Source organism: Cupressus sempervirens, chromosome 7 (assembly GCF_028749045.1).
Source record: "Cupressus sempervirens isolate cs-2001-9-10 chromosome 7, ASM2874904v1, whole genome shotgun sequence".
Lineage (NCBI taxonomy): Eukaryota > Viridiplantae > Streptophyta > Pinopsida > Cupressales > Cupressaceae > Cupressus > Cupressus sempervirens.
Window position 1 is genome coordinate 709,240,508 of NC_143124.1, and position 25,951 is coordinate 709,266,458.

The following is a 25,951-nucleotide window of genomic DNA, read 5'->3' on the forward strand; positions in this document are numbered from 1 at the left end:
AGTCTCTAAGGAATATAATAAGCTTCATTTGCAAAATATAACCAAGCTAGAGGTCAAACAAACCCTTAAACAAATGAATCCATATAAGTCACCTAGACCATATGGTTTTTTCACCTTTTTCTTTCAAAAATGTTGAGATTTTATTGGAGATGACATTATTGAGGCCTTGGAAGGAGTTAGGAACTTAGGTAAATTATTGCGTGAAGTCAATAATACATTTATTGCATTAATAACTAAGAAGGATAGTATATATTATTTCAATGACTTTAGGCCCGTTGCTTTATGTAATACCCTCTATAAGCTCTTCACTAAAATATTGGCTTGTAGACTTCAGAAGATACTATCTAATCTTATTAGTGAGGAAAAAATATGGTTTGTCCCAGGAAGATCAATATATTTTGGTTTTATAATAGCTCAGGAAGCTATTCATTCGATTTAGAATAACAAATTCCCTAGTATTCTTATCAAATTGGATATTAAAAAGAATATGATAGGTTAGATTGGCATTTTTTTAACGTAAGTGTCTTGAAGCATATGGTTTCTCTAAACAATGGATAGAGTTAATATTTGAATTTATATCCACTCAAAAATCTCTATTTTAGTTAATAGTACCCCTATTGGTTTTTTTAGTATCTCTTGTGGATTTAGATAGGCGGACCCTATCTTCCCTTTCTAATTTTTATGATGGAAAATGAATTAGGTAGATCAATTTCATGAGCCATAAAAGAAGGGGAAATCAAAGGCATACCTATAAAAATAAATGGTGAGGATCCCTCCACACATCAATATTGTGTTGATGATACTATGTTATTTGGTGAAAGCTTGATTAAAGAAGCCTTATCCTTGAAATATATTCTAAATGATTACACCAAGGCATCAGGTTAGGAGATTAATATAGATAAATCAAATATCTTCTTCTTCAATATGACATCTAGCTTGGAAGCACAAATTTGTGCCATTTTGGACTTTTATAAAGGAGCTTTACCTTGTAGATACCTAGCCCTCCCACTTAATTTAGATCAAAGTGCTTCAAAATTGTGGGACCCCCTAGTAGACAAATTGAAAGGAAAAATGGCTGGGTGGAAAGGTAAATGACTTTCCTCAGTAGGTTGGAAAACTATGGTTTCTTCAGTTTTGGCTGCCCAACCTATTTACCAACTTTCGTGTATGGACCTTTTAAGTAACAAATTTAATGATATTAATGATTATCTTGGACCTTTCTTTTGGAAATGTAGTGCAAATCAAAGAAAGTTTTCCCTTCTCTCTCGGGATCGAGTTTATAGATCTAAAAGTTTGGGAGTAGGCAGAACATCAAACTTCAAGGAATTGCCTTAGGAGTAAGGTTATTATGGAAAATTATCAGATCCCCCAACCTTAAATGGGTTATAATTATAACTCATAAGTATCTAGCATTCGTTGATCCAATCAATCTCTTTAGAGAGTCTAACCCTCTCAAAGGTTCAAGGTTCTAGAATTTACTCTTGAAATGTAAAAGTATTATTCATGATAAAATTTCTTAGAATCTTGGGGATGGTAGGGAAGATTTACTTTGGAAGGATTTTTTTTTTTGGGGGGAGGGGGGTGGGTGGGTGGGGGGGTTACAAGGCCCTTGACCATTATCCTTCCCTTCTAAATATTAAATATGATTTGGAGAGAACATGGTGTACAAAGGTAAGAGGTTATGTTGTCTTTGAGGAAATGGGTTGGGATGAAGATGGAAATATTTTGACATTTTAGACATTCCCTTGGAAGAGAAAAATCTTCTTTATTCTATTATCAGATCCAAGAATATCTCTTTCAATGGGGGTAAATACCACCTCATCTAGGATGGGGGCAAAAATGGAGAAAATAGTTCAAAGATGGGCTACAAGTATGTAGAATCACTCCAAGGTTTCTCCAAGACTCTTCTTCCTCTTAGACTATGTTGGGACAAGTTTTTCCTTCCAAAAGTAGGTTTTTTCTTGTGGATAGTCCTTCATCAAAGAGCACTTACATAAGATAGACTTAGGAAGTTAGGTATCCAAGGCTTTAGAAGATTTCCTTTATGTGAATTTGAGGAAGAATTTGTGGATCACCTCTTCCTTCATTGCCCTTACTCAAATTCATGTTGGTAATGGTTATGCTTGGAACTAGAAGTATTGATGACTTTTCCAACTTCTATCAATAGCATGTTGTCTTCTTGGTCTCTATTGGGACCAAACAGTATCTTCCATTGCTTATGGATATCCTCCCCTTTCATAGTTCACATAGAACTATGGAAGGAGAGGAACAAAATAATTTTCCAAGAGAAGTGAATGTTTGTTGATCAACTTAAGCATAAGATTGAAATCTCAGTCATTGAGTTAACAAACATAAATTGCTTAATTTTCACATAAAACATGCTAAGATGACTTATTGGGATGAAATAATGAGAGGTAGATGGATTGGTTTAAAAATACATCCCTTCCTAGGTAAAGGAGAAATTTTAGGAAAATTAAAAAGGCAGGAATGTGTGTGGTAGGCTCTGAAAGAAGGATGGTTCAAGCTCAACTTTGACAGGGCCTCTAGAGGTAACCCTAACAAAGTAGGTATAGGGGTTTGTATTCACAATGATAAAGGGGAAGAAGTTGATAAATTATCAAAAAATATTGGACAAGCTACTAATAACTAGGCAAAAACCTTTGCTCTAATAGAAGGCCTCTTGGTACATAAATCAATGAATATTAAAAATCTGTAAATTGAAGGAGACTCTACCATAATCATAAATTCTCTAAGAAAAGGAGCCCTACCCAATTGGAGGTTGAATGTAAATCTAGATAAAGATTTAGAACTTTGCAATTTTTTTAAAATAAAATTATCATCAACCATATCTAGAGGGAAGGAAATAAGTGAGCGGATGAGCTAGCTAACTTGTGGATTAATACATTTCAAGCAACCAATGTATAAATCATTATCTCAAGTATTCCTTATAATTATTAATTGATATGACCTAAGAGAGTATGGAGTTGGAATAATTTTAAAAAAAGAGAACTAAGGATTAATACCAAGCTTTTTTCATTTCATGAGCCCCTTCGCACGCTATAAATCTTAGAGAAGTAATGAAAATGATGCTTGTAAGATAGGCTTTTATTACTCCCTTTATTAGACCTGTCACCTCATTTTGGGTGAAAGGTACTTAACCATCATTTTTATGAGAGGAAAGGGGTCATTTTTATATATTAAGGATAGATTTCACATAGAAATCATTCCACCCTCAAATCTTAGATGTAAAGAAGAAAGCTTAATAGTCTATGTCAAACAATTATAGAGGAGATGGATACCATTTTGTGTTTGTGAGGTAATAAATGGAAAATGAAAGTAAAGGATTTTATTACAAAAGAGAGATTGAGGGGCATAATTTGTTTTCCTCAATATTGAGTGATGAATGTTGTATTAAGGATTTTTGGGGAGGAATACTTGGAGAATACCAATAGGATGAGAGTGGACTTTGACATCACATCTATGTTCCTATCCCTGACAATGTTCTTTGAAAGAGACAAAGATGTAACAAAAATAATTTGTAGAAATTTTATCCATAAGAAATATTTAGTGAACATGGATGCTATGCTGTGGAATATCTATTCAAATTTGATAGCTCTAAGTGCTAAGAATTATGACAAGATAGAGGTGAATGGGAAGTCGGTTCCCAAATTCTCAATTCTGACCTTTGATAATTGCGATACCTTTCAAGACAAGACAAAGATGAGAATAAGAAGTGTGAATTTCTTACTGGCTTTATTACATGTTAAATGTCTAGAAGATCACAATTGGTTTGTCAAATACCTGAAGGAGGAAGGTGTGGAAGGCTATGAATATATCTCGAACTATGCCTATGTCACATGTCTAGACTCAAAGGATAAGCCGAATGGTTCTAAAGAGAAAAGGTTTTCAAGCATGCTAAAGATAAAGAAACATGAAAGGGAGGCATTAGTAGGTCAAAGATTTGGAAGGGACTACAAAGGAAAGGGGCTAGTGATGGATTAAGTTAGGAATTTTCAACTACATTTTTGGTAGGGAGGGGTACTAATTTGATCTTTTTTGGTTAATTGGGTAATCCCCAGATCGCATCTAGGTTTCTTAAATTAGATGCTATAAATCCTAGGTAGAGCTAGATTTAGGATAGGATAGAAGAAAAAATATAGAAAGGTCTATAATAAATATGTTTAAAGATATGATTATCGAAGATAGTAAGATGGTTTTTGTTTAGTACTATGGGTTGTTAGTCTAATCAAAGTTTGAATGTACTTCTGCTAAACTTTATACGAGATATTATATTAGAAAACTCTAAATATTTTGATATGAATAAATTTAATTAGCTATGGTAATCATTGTCTCGATGTGGAATTTTAGCATCTTTCATGTTAGGATGGTTCTTTTTTCTTTGTAAATTCTTCTGTTTGTATGGAGGAATGCAAGGAAAGTTAAAATTAGCAGTTTAAGTTTGATTGATTTTATAGAATATACATGTATGTCTCTACGATTAGGCATCCAAGGAGAATATTAATTCTAAATGGATAACACATGGTTTTGATTTCTTAGCCAGTGTTGTGTATTATAAGAATAAACAAACTCAGATTTTAATTCGATTTAGAATTTAATTGCAATCCTTTGTAAGGCTCTATAGAAAGGATCTCAATAGTCAGTATATATTTGGCTTATGTAACCCCTTTTATCTCTCATTTCATCTCAAGAAGTTTTCTTCTTTTAATATTCTAAGAATGTCAAAAGTTATTAAGGATGCAAAGCATCAGTAGTGATTTGAAGAGCTTTGCCATGCAAATATAAGAAGATGCCTCACAGGCTTTACCAGTATGTCTTAGGATCAATACCATTATCAAGTTAAAAGGCCCACCCTCTCAATTATCCTTTTATGAACCTATCTCTGGTATTTGTCTAAAGAGGTCCTCCTCAACACTCATTTCCTAGAAGTTCATGAAGTTCTTAGAGTTTTGTGTAAGAAATCTATCAAGAATACAAATTGATATTGAGTCCTTAGTGACATCCCAACAATGTTCATAGCCATGTTGAGAATGATTGATATAGATAAGGGGAGTATGAACATGATGGTTAGATTCTTATTTAAGCCAAAATATTTAGGAAATCTGGAGAAGATTCTTGCTAATTTGAAGGAAGATATCTTGATATGAAGACCATGTAACTATGATATATACCAACATGGAAGGCATATAGTTCTTCTTTACTCGATCTTTTCCTCCTTTAATCCAACTAGGGTAATTGATTGGTTTCCAATTATTTAGAGAAATGTTTGTTTTCTCCTCTATTTTTTGCATGTTAAGATAACAAGAGTAAGTAATTGGTTGGAAGAGTATGTGACTGAGGAATGTATTGGAGCTTGGGAAAATGAAACTAAGGTAAGCATGGAGTGTTTGGAATTCCTACCACTAATGGAGGAAGAGGTCTTAGAGGTGGAGGAATTTATTTTACCTTTAGATTGTAATTTTGGATGTTGGAATATTGATAGACTATTTCATATGCTTTGAAATAGTAATATTTTCCTCTTTCATGGGTTTATTATATTGTCAAATATGTTTCAATGGATAAAGGCACTTCAATTTATGATTGATGGCTATTTTATTTTAATAGACGCTCATTCTTATATATCAGTTTAATATAGTAGATTTTCTAACCCCTAACAAGAATTATAGAGGTTCTTGTTTGGATGTTGGTTTTTGTGATGTTTTAGGTCATTTTAAGGTAAGAATACTCTTAAAGGAGTTTGGAAGACTTTTTACTTCTATGGATTTGGATATTAGGATATTAGGATATTTATTTTGGATTTTGTTAGTGGGAAAAAGTAAAGGATTATCACCCAACTCTATCCTATCAATGCCATTTGAGTTGGCTCTACTCACTTTATTTATTTAATATATGGCTGCAACCTCTTGCTTATCAAAAAAAAAAAAAAATCAATTAATTTTTTATATTAAATTCATAGATAGAAAATTCTTGAGATTAGATCAAATTGAAAATTACAAAAATCATTTGGATATTATTATACAAATTAGGATTTGAATGCATCTTCGGGAGAAAGATCAATTTGGTATATGTGTGTGTGTGTGTGTGTGTGTGTGTGTGTGTGTGATTCTAAAAGAAATCAATTATGTGAAACTTGTTTTGAAGAAAAATATATAATTTCAGAAAAAAATGACTATATTATTTTTATTTAAAAAAAAATAAAGGTTGTTAAAAATACAATAAAAAATTCCAAAAGGTTTTTAAAAAAAGAAAAAAAACAAGGATAGTGAGGAGGGCTCAACCCTACCCTTACTACAGGTGGACATGACAAGCTAGTGACAAGGTCATGACTATGCCACAATAGTCATAAGGTTACTCGCATGGGGCGTGGTGAACCTATGACGTAAGCCCATAGGACCACCACGTGATTCCCCTTTGTGGAGGTTTTTTAAGAAAAAAAAAAATTATTAAAAAGTTTAAATTATTAGAAATTTTAATCAATATTCAATCTTAATTATTAATTAATATTTATTATTTTTCTATAGATGGAAATGAGCCATGGAATATTTTGGTTAAAATAATGTTGTTTGTTCCTCCTTGCTAAGGGGAACATTGAAAAAATACTCCATTCCGTGATTTGTTCTTGGTTGACTTTAAACTAAAAGTTTTTGGATTCGAGGTCTTTGGTTCAGTATCAAAAGCATGGTGCCATGCAAGGATTTTTCTTTTTTTGAAAAAGGGGCCGTAGGACCCTACCCCTCTTATGTAGTGTCTAATAGATATGTTTGGTGGAGGCTTTACCTAAATGACAAGCCTTTGGCTTTGACACATAGTTACTCTGCTAAACATTGGAACATGTGGGTAATTTCAAAAATCAAACGTCTGCTAAACAATAATGAATTTAAGTCCTTAGAGGAGATTAAAAATATGTTTGATATACCAAATTCCCAAAAAAAGACATACATTTTTATTACTAAAGTAGTTGGTTGTTCTAAATTCATATAGATACTTGATTCAACATCTTATACTAAGCAAGTTAAATGGAATGATAACACTTGTTTGCAGGATGTTTCAACAAAAAAAACTATATAAGAAGTTTATTATAGATCCCTCCATCTCTCAATGAGTGGCCTAGGCCCGGGGCTTTAATTGACCATTTTCTAACTAGTCTTTCTATTTTGTATTTTTTTGGAAGTCTTATGTTGAACCTAAAAAAATTGTGTTTCAAGTGGTTGTTGTTGCTTCAAAAGCTTGCCACAGGATCAACTCTTGAATCATTAGGTGTCTCCAATATTAAATATGTTTTTGGTGCCGAGAGTGAATCTTTTAGGCATGTTTTTAATTTTATTTTAATGTGAGTCTTCCCTAAAAAATTGACTAAGTTTCCTTGGCTACCCCATTATATGGAATAGGCTTCATGGTCTTTCTTGGAGTGAGAATCTCGTTGGCTATGTGGCTAAGCTTACTGAATTTTTGGTTTGTGTTGACTATTGAAGTATTGTGGTTTCTATGGAAAGCTAGAAATGAGGATTTTTTTCAAAGGAAGGCTAGGAGGCTTACTAAGTTTGATTCAAAACTCACACATTTTATTATTATGTCTTAGGTATCTTTGTTCTTGGAGATCCCGATGAGCCAACTCATGAAGCTAGTTTAAGAAGGATTGATCATTATTCATAAAGATAATGTCAAAGTTGTCACCTAGAGCAATATAAGTCCCTATTGAATGCCAAATAACTTGAGCAAGTTGAAAGTATGCTAGAACAATTGTCTCTCTTAGAACATGGTAATGAACTTGGCCATAATGAAGATCATGCAACTACTCCTTGTTGTGATACTGTTCCAAATGCTAATGAAAATTAGGCAATGAGATGGAATGATGAATTATTTTATATTCAAATGCTAAATATTATGGAATCCAATGATGTTTGGGGAGTTTAAGTTGGTTAAGTACTATTCTTATCCATATTTTTATAGTGTTGCAATGATTACAAATAGTTTATTATCTCTATACTTAATTTACAAACATGTGAAAAATCTACCCAGTACCCCCCCTGATTTTGTATTTTTTTTTTTTTGGTGGGAGTTATATACTTCCTGATAGATGGTTCAAGTAAGGTCTAGGTTCATGTAGTCTCTAGCAGTCTGAATTAGTATGGACAAGTTATATTAACATAATTAGGTTGTTCCCAATTTTTTGACTATTCTAATATAAATATTTGTTATTATTTTAGACAAGACCATATAACATACTGATAACTTGTGAGATTTCATGTGGGATGTCTTGGGTTTGAGTCTACTCAAGATTTTAACACATAATAATAATTAATCTAGGCTTCAACCTATTTCTTATTAAAAATTGTTATATATATATATATATATATATATATATATAAAAGTTTTAATTAATATTTCATACTAGCTATAATTAATATTTGTTATTATTTTGTTAATTATAATTTTTTTTTGATAAACAAGAGGCTAAAGCCATATATTAAATATAAAAAGAGTACAACCCAACTCGTGAGGCACTAAAAAGAAGGAATTGGGTGATGGTCCCTTAGTTTAGCCCAAATTTTAAAAATATGTCCTTTATTCCACATCTAATGGTTATAACTTTCCATCTTCTCCAAAGAGATCCACTCTTTTAAATTACCTGAAATGTCACAGAAACACTAACCAAAATAGAAAACTCAATATTATTTGTTAGAGATTAAAAAACTTAAATAAAGATATTATTAAAAAGATAAAAACAAGAAACTACAGAAGGCCAACTAGTGATTGATGAGAAAAAACCCATAAAGTCTTAAAGGAGAATTTAAATAGAAAAATAAAGACTCCAAATCAAATAAACATCAACACACCCAAAGCTGATTAATAACATCACAAAATCCCTTTTTAAAATACTTCTACATACCAATTAGATTGTTAGATCTCAAAATCCAATCAGACAAAGAGTAAGAAAGGCAAGAAGCTTAAAAGAGGGGAGACTTCTACCAATTAGTTAAAGGGAGTAATAAAAGCCTCCCTTATGACCTCAAATTTATAAGTTTGCAAGGATTTAGAGCTTGCAAATGTAATCATGATTCAGTAAGGGGAAGAGTGAAAAAACTAATGATATCTCTCTTTTCCTATTTAAAAGACAACTTGTACTTACCATCTTTTTCAAACCTTGTAACTAATAATAAATAAGGAAGATGAGGTAGAAATTAAACATTCGATGTTAGAAAGGAATTGATCCCCATATTAGCTAAATGATCCACTTACTTATTACCTTCCCAATAGATATGATTGAAAATATTTTTGTCAAAATATTTTAAATTTTTTAAAGCTACGGCTAATTTTGCATCTATTCGCTAGTTAAGAAGGGAAAATTTTCAAAGATAATTAATTATGATGGTGGAATTCCCCTTAACTTATAAAAAATTAATATTTAAGGATTTACACAACCAAAGGCCCTCCACTAGAGCAAAAATCTCTGCCCAATTATTAGTAGCTTCACCTATGTATTTGAACAAGTTATCTACTTCAATCCTTTGATCATTGTGAATGAAACACCCTATACCTACTTGACCCAGATTTCCTCCAGAGGCTCCATCAAAACTGAGCTTGAACCAACCATCCTACAGTGCCTACCAAACACATTCTAATCTCTTTAATTTACCTAGAGACCCTCCATCACCCAAAAAGGGAGCAATTTTCAAACAAATCCATATACCTCTCATCATTTAATCCCAATGAGTCATATTAGTGTGTTTGAGGATATAATTAAGCAATCTTTTGCTAGTTAATTCAATGACAAAGACTTTAATCTTTTGCTTTGATTGATCAACATGAATCTACTTATCCTAGAAGATTCTATGAATCCTCTTCTTCCATAGTTCCCATATAATTATGGAAGGAGATGTAACACAAATACTATGATATATACTATCTGTTCTTAGCAGAGGCCAAGAAGTCAACATACTCCTGATCAAATTTGGAAAAGCTAACATTACTCCTAGTTGCAAACATAGCCAATTCCAACATGATCTTGAGTAAGGGCAGTTAAGAAAGAGGTGATTTGAAGATTCCTCATTAGATTCATATAGTAGGCATCTGCTAGGCCCCTGAATCCCAAACTTTTTAAGCCTTTTTTTTGTAAAGGCCCTTTGATGAAGGACAATCCATGAGAAAAATCATGTTTTGGGAAGGCATAACTTATCCTAACATAGATGAAGAGGGAAAGGAGATAGAGAGAATCCTTGAAGAGATTCAAGATACAAAAAGTCCATTTTTGAGCTATACTCTCCATTTTTGCTCCCATCCCATATGATTTTATCATCCCCTACCTAAAAGGAGATAATTCTGGATCTTAGAATTGACTGAAGAAAAAATTTCTCTTCTAAGGAAATATCTTCAACATCAAGATTTCTCCACTTCCAATGCAATCCATTGTAAGGTCCCTCCTCGCATGTACTTATTAAATATGATTTTCTCTATTAAATCTATTGTAGGAGATTTGAACGGATATGAAGTAATGTTTTATGTTGTGAATTTTCTAATGAAATTGAGAGTAGTTGATACATCCATGTTTTAATACTCAGTGATTTGAGAACTACTACATTATCTCAACTATTTAAACATTGAAATTTCACTAACAATGATATGAGACATTTTCACTTGATGATAAGAGTGTTGATTTTGGTATCTTGATGATTAGGTTTTGTGCTTTCAGATAGTTTAGTATTCCTTAATTGGTGATGTTTATGATGTTAGGTATATGCATGCCTAACAATGATTATTCTAGTATCTTAATCTGAATTAATAAAATAAGATATGTTATTTTGATTATGTGATTACTGATGATTAAATGTGAGTAGAAATGAATTAAATAGTTAATTAATTGAAGGATTATATTTCGAGTTATGTGATTTCCCTGATAAGTTATATATATGCATGAGATTTTCTTGAGCTACTGATGTGTGCAATGAGTGTGCAGGGTATTTTAGCCAGAAGACCTAATGGAGAAATTAAATTGAATCCTATGTATTGATTGTGGAAACTAGGGTTGAATCTAACAAAAGATGCCAACCCTGTTGTTCGTGTTTTATTTGTATTGTGAGATGAATGAATGTATCATTCTGTAATCAGTAAATGTTAATATTTTGTAACAATAATTTTATAGTGTCGCTTGACACTCATGAATTGTATATGCATTCCAACATGATAGTTAGGATTAATCGAGTACCCTAAAGATCTAAGTCGAACTAGGTTAGTGACCTTTTTACTAATCAATTAGTAATCAAGGTTAATTAACCTAATCAAGATTAGTGAGTAATCTATATTTTTGAAGGTTGCTAGAAAGTCCTAAAATTTCCTAACTTTTGATATGTCCCTAATTAATCCTAAAGGCCTAAAATCATGAAATCTAAGTACCCAAGGGGTATGGGTATGGGTTGGGGGCATTTTTCACCCCACTAGCCCCTTTTGTTGACTTTTATGGTCACTAAAAAACCCAATTTTTGCTTTATTGCGAAAATTGAATGATTTCATCATGGGTTGGATAACTTTAACTCCACCTTGAGGTTAGCCTATGTCTAGTTGAGTTAGAAGACTCTAGAACTTTTAGGCAAGTGGGGGGAGTTATTTCTTTTTAGAGTGGTTGAGTTTAGGATCTTATTTAGAGGCATTTTTTGAGAGGGTTTGAGTGTTCACCCAACCTCTAGTTTTAGAGTGAAAATCAGGATTGAAGGAGAAGGAGAAGGAAGGGAATGCTCATCTGAAACTTGTTTAATTGCCATAACCCAATTTTGAAGGTAGGAATACTTCACCTCATTTTGTTCATGTTATGTTTCATGTTTCTGTTTTATTGCATATGTATGTTCGTGTGTGTGGTTGAGTGTGTTGGGAGGGATTAAAAACTAGTTTTCTTAAATGTCTTTTCTTTGTGTTTTGTTTTGAATTTTGAAGAGATTGTATGGGTGTATTAGCATTACTTAGCCTTGAATAGGGCAAAAGTAGCCATGTACAGGGGAAGGTCTTTAGTTGGACTCCAACAATGTAGAGTCTCTTCTTAGGATGGGAAGAGGGAAAGAGAGTAGGGTGTTATGGGCCCCTACTCGTCAGCACAAACCATGTGTTTGAGTTTTGAAATTTGAGAAGTAAAAGAACGAAAGTCCTTATGATATCAGCCTTGAAAGGGCATTTGTGGAAGAATGAAAGTTCTTGAGATTTTAGCTCCGATTGGGCGTATGTTATGGTGTTGTGGCTGACGTCTCCTGTTGGAAAAATCCACCTTCTCCCTAGTCTAGTTCAGTGTTGAATCTGTTGTGCAAACTGGGATGGGAGTGAATGTTTGATTTTGTCTTCATATTATGTTCGGTTGTTACTCGGTTAGTTTTCGTTCTCTCCATGATCACCGTGATGTATTACAAAATTTGTAATGGATCCCTTATTAAGGGCTAGGAAGGAAATTCAAAATTGTGTTGGATTTCAAATATATTGAGAGTTTTTCCTTCGTAATAATATCCAATGTAAAAATGTTACTTTTAAACTTATTGTTGAAGTGGCAACAAAGTTGAATTTTCTTACTGGTTCTTTCTCGGCAGAGCCTTTGAACCAGATAGTTTAATAAAAAAAGAGATTGAGTAAATATTCTTGCATTGAGTCTTATAGTTTTGTTTTAGTTTTACATATGTTACTTAAAAATCAGATGTGATGATGTTTACCTTACTGCGACATTTTTATGATTGGTAATCACATTCGTTTAATTTAGATTAATCAGATAACATGGTGATATATACTTAGCTATGCAATTTTAAGTTTAAAATATGTTAAGAAAATTTGCATTTATTTTGTACTTAAATTTTGTAATTATACATGAGTATGGGGAAGTAAAGTAATTCTATTCGAATACATATGTATTACATTTAATCCTATTATCACTTTAAAAAGAAAAAAAGAAAAAATTGTTGGTGTGTTTTTGTCTTGTATTTTGGGCATGACATTTTGGTATTAGAGCCAGGTTTTGTAACACTTGGGCAACAATGGGTCCATGTAAAGTGTGGACATCTAAAACTACATGAATTAAACCTCCTCTCACATTTTTCATATTTAATTGGTGTTAATTTGATGAAATGATGGATATATACACTTCCCTATAAGTTCTTGTTAAAGATTCAATATTCAAATTTACACTTTCAACAACATTGCATTTTACTTACTTGGAAAATTCAATGCATAAAATGATGGACTATAGTCCTAATTGGAACCATTTGTAAAACTTACCTTAAATCACTCCTCATCTATAGGGAAATAAAAATATACAATGTAAACAAATCTATGAGAAAACTTTAGTGTGAAGGAAAGAATGTAGATTTCATTTCTTAGTGTTCTCATTTAGTTACTAAATGCAATTATAGATAGGACCCTATGGTTCTTGATTAATCCGATGCACATTCTTATACATGTATTTAATTGCGCTTTTAAAACTTGGTGGGATAGACCCACTTATTAAACCCCTAAGAGCAAGAAGACCTAGTAGAAACTAATTATTTTTTTTAATCCATGGACCTCCTAGTTGTTGAATTGGTTTTCTAATTCCTTGAAAACTAAATGGTGCATAGAAAACTTCTATTAGCCTTATGCCCTTCTCAATTCTTATAAATTCATAAAATTTGTCAATGCCATCTAGGAAAGTAAACAAAGAAAGCAAGAGAAAATTTCTCAAAATATTCCCCATAATATTGTCTTCAAAAGTGGGAACAAAGAATATTCCCTTTTGATTCTATTTGGTATCCTTAAATTAAAAAAAAAGAAGAAAATATTACAATTTACAAATGAATGGAAATAGATTAATAAACCAAAAAAAATTTAAAAATGTATATCTTACCTTATCCTCTTTTGTTTCACCAGCAAAACTTTATTTCATAACTTCTTTAAAACAAAAACCATCCTCCACATGGGTGCTGATGTCACCCCTCTTCCTCTTTCCCCAAAGGTGGGCACATCATTTCAAAATTGTATTAAATAGTGGACTTGGTTTAAATGGTCTTTAAGTGGGACTGACATGGAAGTATCCCCACATATATATTGATTTGAGGAGAACCCTGCAAAAGCTGATTAATCTTGCTTTATACTTCTTTCCCATGCATTGAATCCCACTTGCAGTTGTCATGCGTTTGGGAGAATGGGCTGAGTATAGTGTTTAATGTGGTTTGGAGCATAAAAGTCAATAAAGAAAACTTATAACAAAGCCTTCAAAAAAACTCACCCATCTCTTACCTTCACAGCGCCTAAAATAGAGGCCTTGTCATGCACATGGGGGGAACAAGGTCTGCATAAAGTAGGCTTGGTTCAACGTGTAGCCACTTGGGAAGCCGCCCAGTTGGATCTCGTGCTACCCTTGGCTACATTTTGCTTGACTTTATTAAGTTTTTTAAAAAAAAACCCTCCTAACTTCTCATGCCATGTCTTTTCATTCCTTTAGCAAGGCTGGTATGAATTTGTATGAAATGGGTTGGGCAAATCGACCATGGCATTGCCTTATTCTTTTTCCCCCACTGTTGTTTGGCCACTGCATTCTTATTGGAGGAGGATGTGTATGTTTTAATGGGGGGGGGGGTGCAACTTCTTTGCTGTTGACAGGACGGGCCACCCACCCAATGCTCACCCTATCCAAGTGCTACCTCACACCTTCCTTGGGTAGCATGGAAAGGCAACAGTTTGGGGGCCTGCACCCACGTGAGAGCAGGGAGGTGGGGCAAGGGAGTAGGAGGTGGTTAGGATGATTAGAGTGTAGAGGGATGGTTAGTTTGTAGGTTAGTTAAGTTTAAGAATATTTGTTAGTTTTTAGTTTTGTTTTAGTATATAGTTGGTGTTAGATTGAAATTATTAAGTTTAATAAATTTTAGTTTGTAATTAGAATTTAGTCTTAATTAATACTAGTTAGTATTAGTTTAAAAATTTTAATTATGTGTGTGTTAGGAGTTAGTGGTAAGGTTAGTATTATTTTTAAAAAAAAGAAAAGGTAAATGTTAGTATGTGTTAGATGTTAGAAAGTAGTTAGTTTTTTTTGTTTGTTTGTTAAGTAATTAGTATATTCTAAATGTTAGATGTTAGTTGTTATTTTAATGATAGCATTAGTTGATATTTAATTTATTTGATTATGTTAAAAGGTTAATAAATTCAAGGTAGAGATACATTAGTTGTTAATATTATTAAGTATTTATGTTATTTAAAATTTGTTATGGCTTATTTAACATCTAGTTATATCTTATAGTGTTAATTATTAATGTTGGTTTAATAATTAGTTAGCTAGGATTTAGTAAAGAGGAATTGAAGTTTTTTTTAAAGTTTTGATGCTTAGACTTATAAATTTGATAATATTACATGTTATTAAATGATAGTTTTATTAAATTTAAAAATAATAAATAGTGTTTATTTCCCTTGCTTAAGGGATGATTAATTTAGAAGATATGTAGATCAAGCTTAATGATTAGTGAATAGATGATTTTATTATGTTATTTTATTAATGCTTAGTATTTAGGATGAAGATTTAAACTATGGGTATTAGAATTCTTTGAGTAATATATTGCACTGGCAAGTGGTTTTAATTTGACTATAATGTAGGACATCGATTTTGCAATAGGGTTAAAAGCTCTTATGTCGAAAGCTAGTATTAGATGTTAAGTTAGTATTAATGTTAGATTATAATTAGTGTGAGATTATATTTAGTTTAGTTAATAAGTAAGTTATTAAGGTTATTTGTTTGTCAAGTATTTATTTAATATGTTTTAGTTGATGGGTTAGTGAGTAATAAAGTTAGTTAGGTGTTTAAGGTAAGTTACTTATAAGTAGTGAGTAACGTTAAGTTGAATTTAGTAGTTAGTATAAGATAAAGTTAAAGAAAAACATTTAGTGGTTAGTAAAGAATATCTAGTGTTAATAGTTAGATGTTTAAATGAAAATGATTATTTATTCTTAATATGAATGTTCAATTGGTTGAAATAGAAGTATTAGGTGAGTTTTATTTGTTGAATTAACTTATTTATTCAGTATGTTTAAGTGCTAGGATTTAATTAAAGTTTCAAGTGGTAAAACAATAACTAGATTTTATTATTATTGTTTCAAGTTATATTAAATGGTTTTTAACTAAATTATGAATGGAAGCTTTATTTATAAAATCAATTGTTAGTTAGAATTTAGATATGTTGTCTTGTACTTTTTGAAAGAAGAACATAGGGATTAATATAGTATAGTTTTTTAAAAAAGGGATATAATTATTTTCAAAATGTTTTAGTTTTTAGTTTTAATATCGGGAATTAAATTTTAGTATGATATGACAGGTTAAATTTTAAAAACGCAAAATTAGAATCTCCTAAGGATTGATCTAGTATAATGTAAAAAAGGATAGCATCATAGTCAACTTATGAACTTGGAAATCCTAAAATGTAATTTGAGTTGGAATTTGTACCTTTGCAATTTAACCTAAATGTTAATCGAATGAGTCATTCAACCGGAATTGAGTAGTGGAACCCTAATCGAGGATTAAATCTATCTAAAAATATGGCGGTAAGAACAGAAATTAAATGGTGGGAAAATGCAAACTTCTAAGTTAGGGTTATGTGAGTCTATTATGTTGGCAGGCTTATTTTATAAGCATGAGTAATACTAAAATTTAACTATCTAGTGAATGCTCATAGACTCTACATTGAAATTCTTGGACGAGTTATAACCCTACAATATAGAGTAAGTAAAGTCACAATGAGGTTAGCAACCTAACATGAACTCAGGGTTCAGGTATCAGAGTTAAGTAATAAGAGGACTAAAAGCCACGAGGCATGGTAAGACCTATAATAATGCCTATATTGACAACAAGGAGATAGTTGTAAGAGTGAATAAGTGAACTAAGTAGTTAGTATGTGGGATCATTCATAGGTTGGGTGACATGGTCTTTAAACCACCACCTAATTTCAATTCAAGATCCCTACAATGTATTTGAAAAACCTAAGATTCTTCTTTTTCCTCAGTGACCCTAGTACAACCGCATTATGTCAAAAATTTAAATTTTGTGAATAATTGGATTTATTTCCTTATTTGTCTGATTTCAAATGTTGGTATTTTTAATGGTTTTTTCCCCTTTTGCCAGCAGTGTGATGTGGGGCTATTTAGCCAACTGTATTATTGATGATTCTATTTTGCCTCTTGGTTATGTCTTTATTTCTTGATTAAAATTTTACTATAGTGGTCACTCCTTATTTCTTTGATTTCGAACTTTTGTGTTGGATGTTTCATCCTTGATGTTGAATTTAAATTGCAAGGCACTTTCTTTTAAATTTTGTTGGCAAAGTGACATATGATGGGCCTACCAAAAGGGATTCCTGACAATCACGTGGATGCATAACTTTAGGGTATGGGGTTATTAGTGAGAGTCTTCGTGCCCCACCATTTCCTGAGACTTTGAGAATAGGACTAGTGATATCTGTGGACTATTATGAGCAATGAAATTGCACCCCAACATAAATTTGGTTAAGGTTACGGGTTAATCGAAAGGACTTCTAGATGGAAAGGTGCATGTGTAGTGATGGACTCGTTGAGGATCCTATCAAGAATCAATGCGTCGTGGAAACTCTAAAGGGAAAGTTTTAAAGCTTGAATAAAGGGACAAGTTGCTTAATATGAAACCTCATTTGAGGGAGTCTCGTACAATTGTTACTCTATGAGTGGGTACGTGGAATTCAAAATACCTTATTTTATATTATTATTAGAGACTTTATAAGTATTTTATAAGAGATTAGAATGTTGTTTATATATGACTGATATGTTTTAAGGAATAATTGACCCTGAAAAATGTAACCACGTCAGAGTTTTGGATTGAACTTCTCTTTTAACAATGGTAATCAGGAAAATAGGTTATCATCCCTGTGTATGTATGTGAATTATTAATCATTCTTTTAATAAGAGTAAATCTTGGAATAAATCTAGACAAGGTCTAGCATAGCATGAACATTTTAGTTGTGTGACTTCTAGGAGGAAGTCAAAGGCTAGTGGGGGAGGATGTAAGGTCCCTCCTCGCATGTACTTATTAAATATGATTCTCTTTGTTAAATCTATTGTAGGAGATTTGAATGGATATGAAGTAATGTTTTATGTTGTGAATGTCCTAATGAAATTGAGAGTAGTTGATACATCAATGTTTTAATACTTAGTGATTCGAGAACTACTACATTATCTCGACTGTTTAAACATTAAAATTTCACTAACAATGATATGAGACATTTTCACATGATGATAAGAGTGTTGATTTTGGTATCTCAATGATTAGGTTTTGTGCTTTCAGATAGTTCAGTATTCCTTAATTACATTACTGATTACAGAATGATACATTCATTCATCTCACGATACAAATAAAACACAAATAATAGGGTTGGCATCTTTTGTTAGATTCAACCCTAGTTTCCACAATCAGTACATAGGGTTCAGTTTCATTTCTCCATTAGGTCTTCTAGCTAAAATACCCTGCACACTCATTGCACACATCAGTAGCTTAGTCCTATATTTTAGGCATGACATCCATCTTCTCCAAAAATCACACAGCCCTTCACATTTGTTCACCATCTCTCTAGCAAATAAGATTTGGCTTTTAGCTGGGAAGGATAATGAACAAGGGGCTTATAGCCACCCCAAGAGTCTTCCCAAAACAAAACCTCCTTTACATCCCCAAAATTCCATGAGAGCTTATTCTAGATAATATTTATGCATTTCAAGAGGAAATTCCATAATCTTGATCCTTTGGGAGGGTTGATCTCCCTAAAGATATTGACTGGATTAGTGGATGAAAGTTATTTTTGGGAAATAATCCTAAACCATTTGAGGTTAGGGAACTGTTGAGTCAAAAGTTTGCACCCTTGCTTGAGGTATGACCCTCAAGTGACCTTGTGTGACATAGAAACAATTTCCAAGTTGTGGGACTTGAATTGTGAGATTGAGTCTCTGGAGAAGGTCAACTTCCTTACAATCAAGATGCACGTAACTACTACTTGAGAGGAAAAGGAAGAAGGAGAACTGGAAAGTAAATTGCTAAAAGGGAAAGGGGGATGATGCACCTAATTGAAATTGTTACAACTTTGCCCACGACTACACAAAACATCAATGGAACACTCAGTTACCTAAATCTTGACTCTAATCTACCTTCAAAGAATTCACATGCAGGTTTAGAGTTGATCAAATGCTGGAAGGAAAGACATATTCACAATACAACAATCAATTATGGCCACCATTTCTATCTCTTCAGAGCCAGATTTGCACATAAAAGTTAGATTTTCTACACGGGGACATGCATCTGATTAGATTGTTAGAATTTCTTTAGAATAACTTGTGGGGGGGGGGGGGGGGGGGAGAATTAGTTATTCAAGGTCTAGATGTCCTATTCAAACTTTTCTCCAAATACAATGAACTAATCCAAGCATTCACTCTTCCAAACTTTAACTTGTCTAATTAGCAAGTTACTGTAAATTAACATACAAGTATGACACACAAGGAATCAACACATAACACAGTGATTTATGTGGAAACCAAATTTGGAAAAAAGCACCAGTAACATGCTACTCAATTCTCACCCTTCTGAAGTGATGCCCTATGAAAGGCCTGCCCTATTAAAGGCTTACAACACACACTGTTAAATGTGTCCTCGTTAGAGGATTTAACCACCCTGTTAGAAGTGAGCTTGGTAAAAGGAATTTAGAACATTCACTTGGAATGCCACCCTATTAAAGGATTTATAAATGGTTGTTAAGCCAACCTAAGTCCATAGGATTTTTAGATCTAATACAATTTCTAGAGAGTATATATAAAAAACTTGACCCGATTACAACATACAACTTATCTTGTAGATCTCAAATCACTTCTCAGCTCATACCCTTGTCTGGCCTTCTATCTTTGCAACTCTTAACTGCTTGCCTTGTCTTTCAAGCTTCATCTCCTTGAGTCTCCATACTCAATGTACTAGTGCAATCATGTATTCATAACTACTCTTAGAAGTAGAGCCTCTGTGCTCTTCCTTCTCCTAGATGTCTCCTTCTTCACACCCTTTCAATTACTTCACAGATTTTAGCTCTTCTATAGCAATAGTATCAACAACTCTCTTCTTCTTGGTTTATGACTTCTTAAATAGAAGTCTTGGAGTTCCTTTTCTCGCTTAATTCATCTTTTCCTTAGTTTCAATTCACATGGATTAGGTAGGATTCATTACATCTAACCCATATTCTATTTCCTCTAGAAACTTCTTGAATAATCCATTAGAATTTTCCCAAAAATGATTTACATAGGATTCTGTGCCAACAACTCATCATTCTTATCCTCCAACTTGTTCACCAAATTCAATGTAACCACTAAGTCAACTTGGATTTGGAAAATCTTCATTATTTGAAATAATACAGTAGTTTGGCACTATTGAAATACTGGTGCTCGACACATACTGTGTTACTCGGCATCAACTATGTTTTTCTTGATGCTCGACACCTGAAGATTATTTGGCACATACTGAAATTTTTTTGATGCTCAACACATGATCTTTACTTAGCACTTGAAGATCACTTGGCACACACTAGAAATATCTATTACTCGACTTCAATTGAATTGCTAAACACCCACTAATGAACTTGGTTAAAGCTTTGTAGTCAACCTTGTTACAACTTCTTCCTCCAATTTATCTAAATGTGACCAACCTCTATATCTTTGAGTATGTGATCAATACATTATTTAACCATTGTCTTAACTGATCCTTGCACTCCATTACTACATCATAACTCAACCTTTCCCTTAGGTGCTCTTGTTACATCTTGTTGATCAAATCCTCTTCATCGATCAACTAAGTGATACTGCATGAATCTTATAAGCAAATATCATCCCTACAAATAGCAAGTTTGACATCAATGGAAAAACAATGATTGAAAACAATCTTTCACAATAATCTCCCTCTTTGATCTTCAACAACAATGAGCTTTTCAATCAGATTTCCAACATAGATTTCCCTCAAGTTTCTTAGTTATTGCTCTTCTCTATAATCTCACTCCACTTGATTGGGGTTTGAACTCAATGTAAACATTAGAGTTATGCTTGAAATCTATAAAAGGAAGTTGTAAATATGTTTTGGGGGTTCTTCTCTATTTGTTGTTAAGATTAACCTCAAACAGAAATAATAGTTACATGCAAATATAACCAATATCAGAAAATAATAGATCGCACATCAGAAAACACAAGACACCAAGATTTCACATGGTTCACCCACTACGTCCACCAATAAAAAGTCCAATCTATTATTATCCAGTGATTACAACCTGATTACAATCCGCAATCCCTTATAGCTCAATACTGCCATAAGAACCAATTTTCACATCACACATCATAAAAATCCCTAACCCTAAGCCTTTGTATACAAGCTTTTTGCTGCTTACAAAATTAGGGCTAGAATAATAGAAAAATAGTAGCAAACGCCTTTTACATTATAAGGTCATTTTTGGCTTTGGGAGCCCTACCCCCAAAAACCCCCATGGGGGCATTGCCCCTCAACCCCACTCTACACTATGATAGCGAGTGCACCTGGGGTGCTTCCCTAGGACCTCATAGGGGTGCTACACCTTGACGCCATTTTGGGGGTGCTCCCCCCAAACCCCCATGGAAATATTCTAGAGGGAAATCATGTCGAATAAACCTTTGAGTCTGATTAGGCTCCACATCACAACATATGTATTTTACAGTAGCATTATGCTTTGTAACTTTTACCATCCATTAATGAAATAGCCCTCTTCTTTAACTCTTCTTTCCATTCATTATTTGTGCATGTATCTTGCCGTATTTTGAATATTTCTTTCTAGTTTCTAAGATTAGTATGTTGTGTTCAATCTGTTAATGATTATTGTATTGTGAAGATGTCTTTCCTTTCAACATTTGATCAGTTCCAAACCTGCATGTGAATTATTTGAAGGTAAACTAGAGTCAAAATCTGTGTATCTAAGTGTCTCATTGATGTTTTGTGCATTCATGGGAAAAGTTGCAACCATTTCAATTAGGTGCATCACCTCCCTTTCCCTTTCAATAATTTACTTTCTAGTTCTCCTTCTCCCTTTTCCTCTCAGGCAATAGTTAGATTCATCTAGATTGTAAGGAAGCCAACCTTCTCTAGAGATTCAATCTCATAGTTCAAGTCCCATAACTTGGAGATTGTTTCCATGTTACACAAGGCCTCTTGAGGATCATACCTCAAGCAAGGGTGTAGAGTTTTGTGTCAACAAGAACCTAACCACCATCCATAATAACCTTGCTCCTAAGGTCATTCCTTGGTGTATGATATTTTTTTATACAATCACCACCTATAATTTTAGACCTACATATTTGGTCCTAGGAAGGAAAGGAAAACTTATGTCGATCTGCATTAACCTGAAAGAAAAAGGTTCTAAGTAGACCTTCAATTTTCAAAACTTTTCTATTTGGGAGATCCAAACATGAAAGTTGGTAAATAGGTTGTGCTGACAAAACAACATAAACTATACTCTTCCTTTTTGCTGAGGAAAGCCACTTACCTCTCCATTGAATAATTTCTTCTTTTAATTTTTCTTCTAGGGGATCCCATAGTTTAGAAACATTGTGACCCAAATTGAGAGGAAGACCCAAGGAATTGCAAGGAAAGATACCTTTGTTAAAGTTTAAAATGGCGCAAATTTGAGCTTCCAAATTGGTGGAAGTGTTGAAGAAAAAGAGCTCTAATTTATCTCTATTAATCTCCTAACCTAATGGCTTGGTATAGTTACCTAGAATATCCTTCCATGCATAGGCCTCTCTAATTGATCATTCTCCAAATAAAAATGTATCATCTACAAAATGTTGACATGTAGATGGTTCGTCCCCATTGGTTATTAAGATAACTTTGATGGTCCCTTCCATTCTTGTACTAGTACAAAGACAACAGTATATTACTAAATAAACTACTAAATATTGTAGACATGTGACTAATTTTGATCACATGACCAATGGTAGTTTATTGCTGAACATTTATCTCGCAAACAAATTTGTGACCAAACTATTTTAATCATTGATTTAGTCGTTTATTGTTGTTACTTGGTAGTTTAAATGGTAGTTTATTGAGTAGTATATTTGGTAGTCTTTTGGGTAGTATATATGGTAGTATATTTGGTAGTTGATTTGGTAGTATATTTGGTAGTTTTTTGGCTAGTATATATGGCAGTATATTTGATAGTTTATTTAGTAGCTTATTTGGTAGTATATTTGGTGGTATATATGGTAGTATATTTGGTAGTTTATTTAATCATTAATTTAGTCATATTAGGGCACGATGGAATTGAACCACCATCCTCCTACTTATAAAGTAGGTGCTCTTCCATTGAGCTAGTACACTTTAAAGAATAATGCAAAAAACTGACAAAGTTGTCTTCCCAACATTAGATCTACCATTATCATGGTCAATGTAACATGATATACTCTTCTTAAAGAACACAAATTTTATTTATTATAAAAAACAATAATCTAAATATTTATCAATAACAATTCAACAATTTCAAATTCTTATGTTCAAGCATATTTTGTTCCTTTATATTATGCTTTGGACTTTCGTAATCCACCCCCATTAATTTTTAGTGTCCTTATTTGATGCAAAGAGCTTATGGGATTCAATAAAACTCTCTATAGCACCAACAAGATCATCCAATGATCTAAATATAGTTTTCAATCTATGAGACCTCCTAGGCCTAACCCCAAGGCTTGCCTCCTAGGTATAGCCTTACTTCCCTTGAAATCCCACAACCCTTGCTATTGGATCACCACCCTATATGCCATGAATTTTCACTCCTAGAAGTCCTCTTCATGTTATTTAATGATCTATGCTTTCTGTACAACTTTCTTGAGTCTTGCTGAAATTTCAAACAAGCTCTTTTGTGCCTCTGGATAGACCTATACATAGATAGATGTAACTTTTGAACAAGGACTAAAATCATAAATCCCACTATTGATAATGAGAAACATTAGGTTTTCACCAACATAATCAAATTTTAGAAAGATCTAATGATTGGTTAAAAGGATACAGGCTCTGCACTAATTTGCATTTTAAAATTTTCTAGGCTTCTAGGATAGATTTTTAAGTTTATGCTTCAAGTGCTTCACCAGTCAGCATATACTTATAAACCCCATACACCATTGGAAAGAGGACTCAAATAAATTTCCAAAACATATACCTAATGGTGTCTTTCTTTACACCAAAACTCTAAACCAAATAGATTTTCCCTCTCCATAGGCTCATCCAAACATGGGGATCAGCCTAGGGCATCACCATAACTTTGTTTTGAAATATTTGTAGAAAAAAAATAAAGAACATAATACAATGAAAAAACTCCATTACCACTTCCCACAAGATATCAAGCATTTTCAATCATGGTAAGTGGCAATAGAGTTCTCTATTTGCATGGCAATGTTGAAAATCAAGATTCTAGACTAGTTGATAGTATTTTGCTTATAACTTTTCAACCAGATTGATTCAAAGCATGAGACCAATTGAAAATGAAAGGTAATTTGGAGAACTAATTAAATATAACAATAAGAAATAAAAAAACCTCTGTACACTAGTCATACAGTGCATCAAAACTCATAAAAAAACTCAGAAAACAAGTTGTGATAGCATTATTTTTGTACATTCAATGACGAATTTCTTCATTAATGCTAACCAACCCATAAAAAAAGAATTATTGAATTATATAAGCCTTAGAACATGTGTCTATGGTAACCAAATCTTCTTATCCTTTCACATTGCTAAATATCCTTGCAAAATACGAAGTTGTTGACAACCTAGGGAATGTGGATCAACACACTAGCATGTTTGTCACATTTTTAATACCAATGACTCTCAGCATAAACTAGATAAAACCATCAATGAACTTAAGGTGGACTATATCAACCCTATACACACACCAAAATAAGGTCCTAAGAGCATTTTTTACATAGTAGCTCAATTAGGCCTATAACAAACAAAATGGACTATGACAAGTCCTTTATTACAAACACATAAACTTATGAGATTAACTAACTCATCTTAACACAACTAAGCATAATTAATAATTAGAACTCAATTAAAACTCACAAATTAGACTTAACTATCCATTTATCCTCCAAGGTGTCTTCATAGTGAGGGTTCTCTGCACCATTATTTTATCAGTCTTACTTAAATGATTGTAATTAATTAGCTAAATATCCAATGTAGTGCATGATAAGTCTTAGATTGAAAACAACTATATTTGTCAAGGATTAAATATGGTGACATTTACTACTATCTTTAGTTTTTTTTTTGCCTTGATTAAACTCAAAGAAATTTCTACTCAATTGACTTGCTATAAGAATTTCACTATAAACTTGTGCCCTCACTATGAATCTACAAGAAGTTCACATTTTTTTGGTTGCCATGGATCAAACCTTTAAAATAGTGTCACCAGTCATCAAGTGAACGTTTAGACTTTCTCAAGTTCTTGATATTTCCTCATGATGTCTTTTCCAACACTAACATTATCCTCTTTCAATGATTTTGATGATGTCTATTTGTAATTACATCACACTCCATTCATTAATAATATATTTCATTAGTGGTTTCTAATTGTGTTGTCCTAATATTGTTACTGAGTATATATTCATTTCTGATGTCTTCTTCCCCAATCATAGAAGATGTCATTCCATTTGTATACTTTTTCTGAGTCTAATGCTTGGAGATATCAAGCCCATTATTTGATGTGTATTGAGCTTGATGTTTTATCTAAATGTCAGTGAGTTCTCTTTTATTTTGACTTTATCTACCCAATATCTCATTACTGTCTTTGTTATTCAATAATCCTCCTTAATCTAAAGATTTTGTATGATAGGTTGATCATTGTCCTTTTCTATGTTAGTGAGCATGGAAGGGTCACCACTAGGCTTGGGTCAAAAG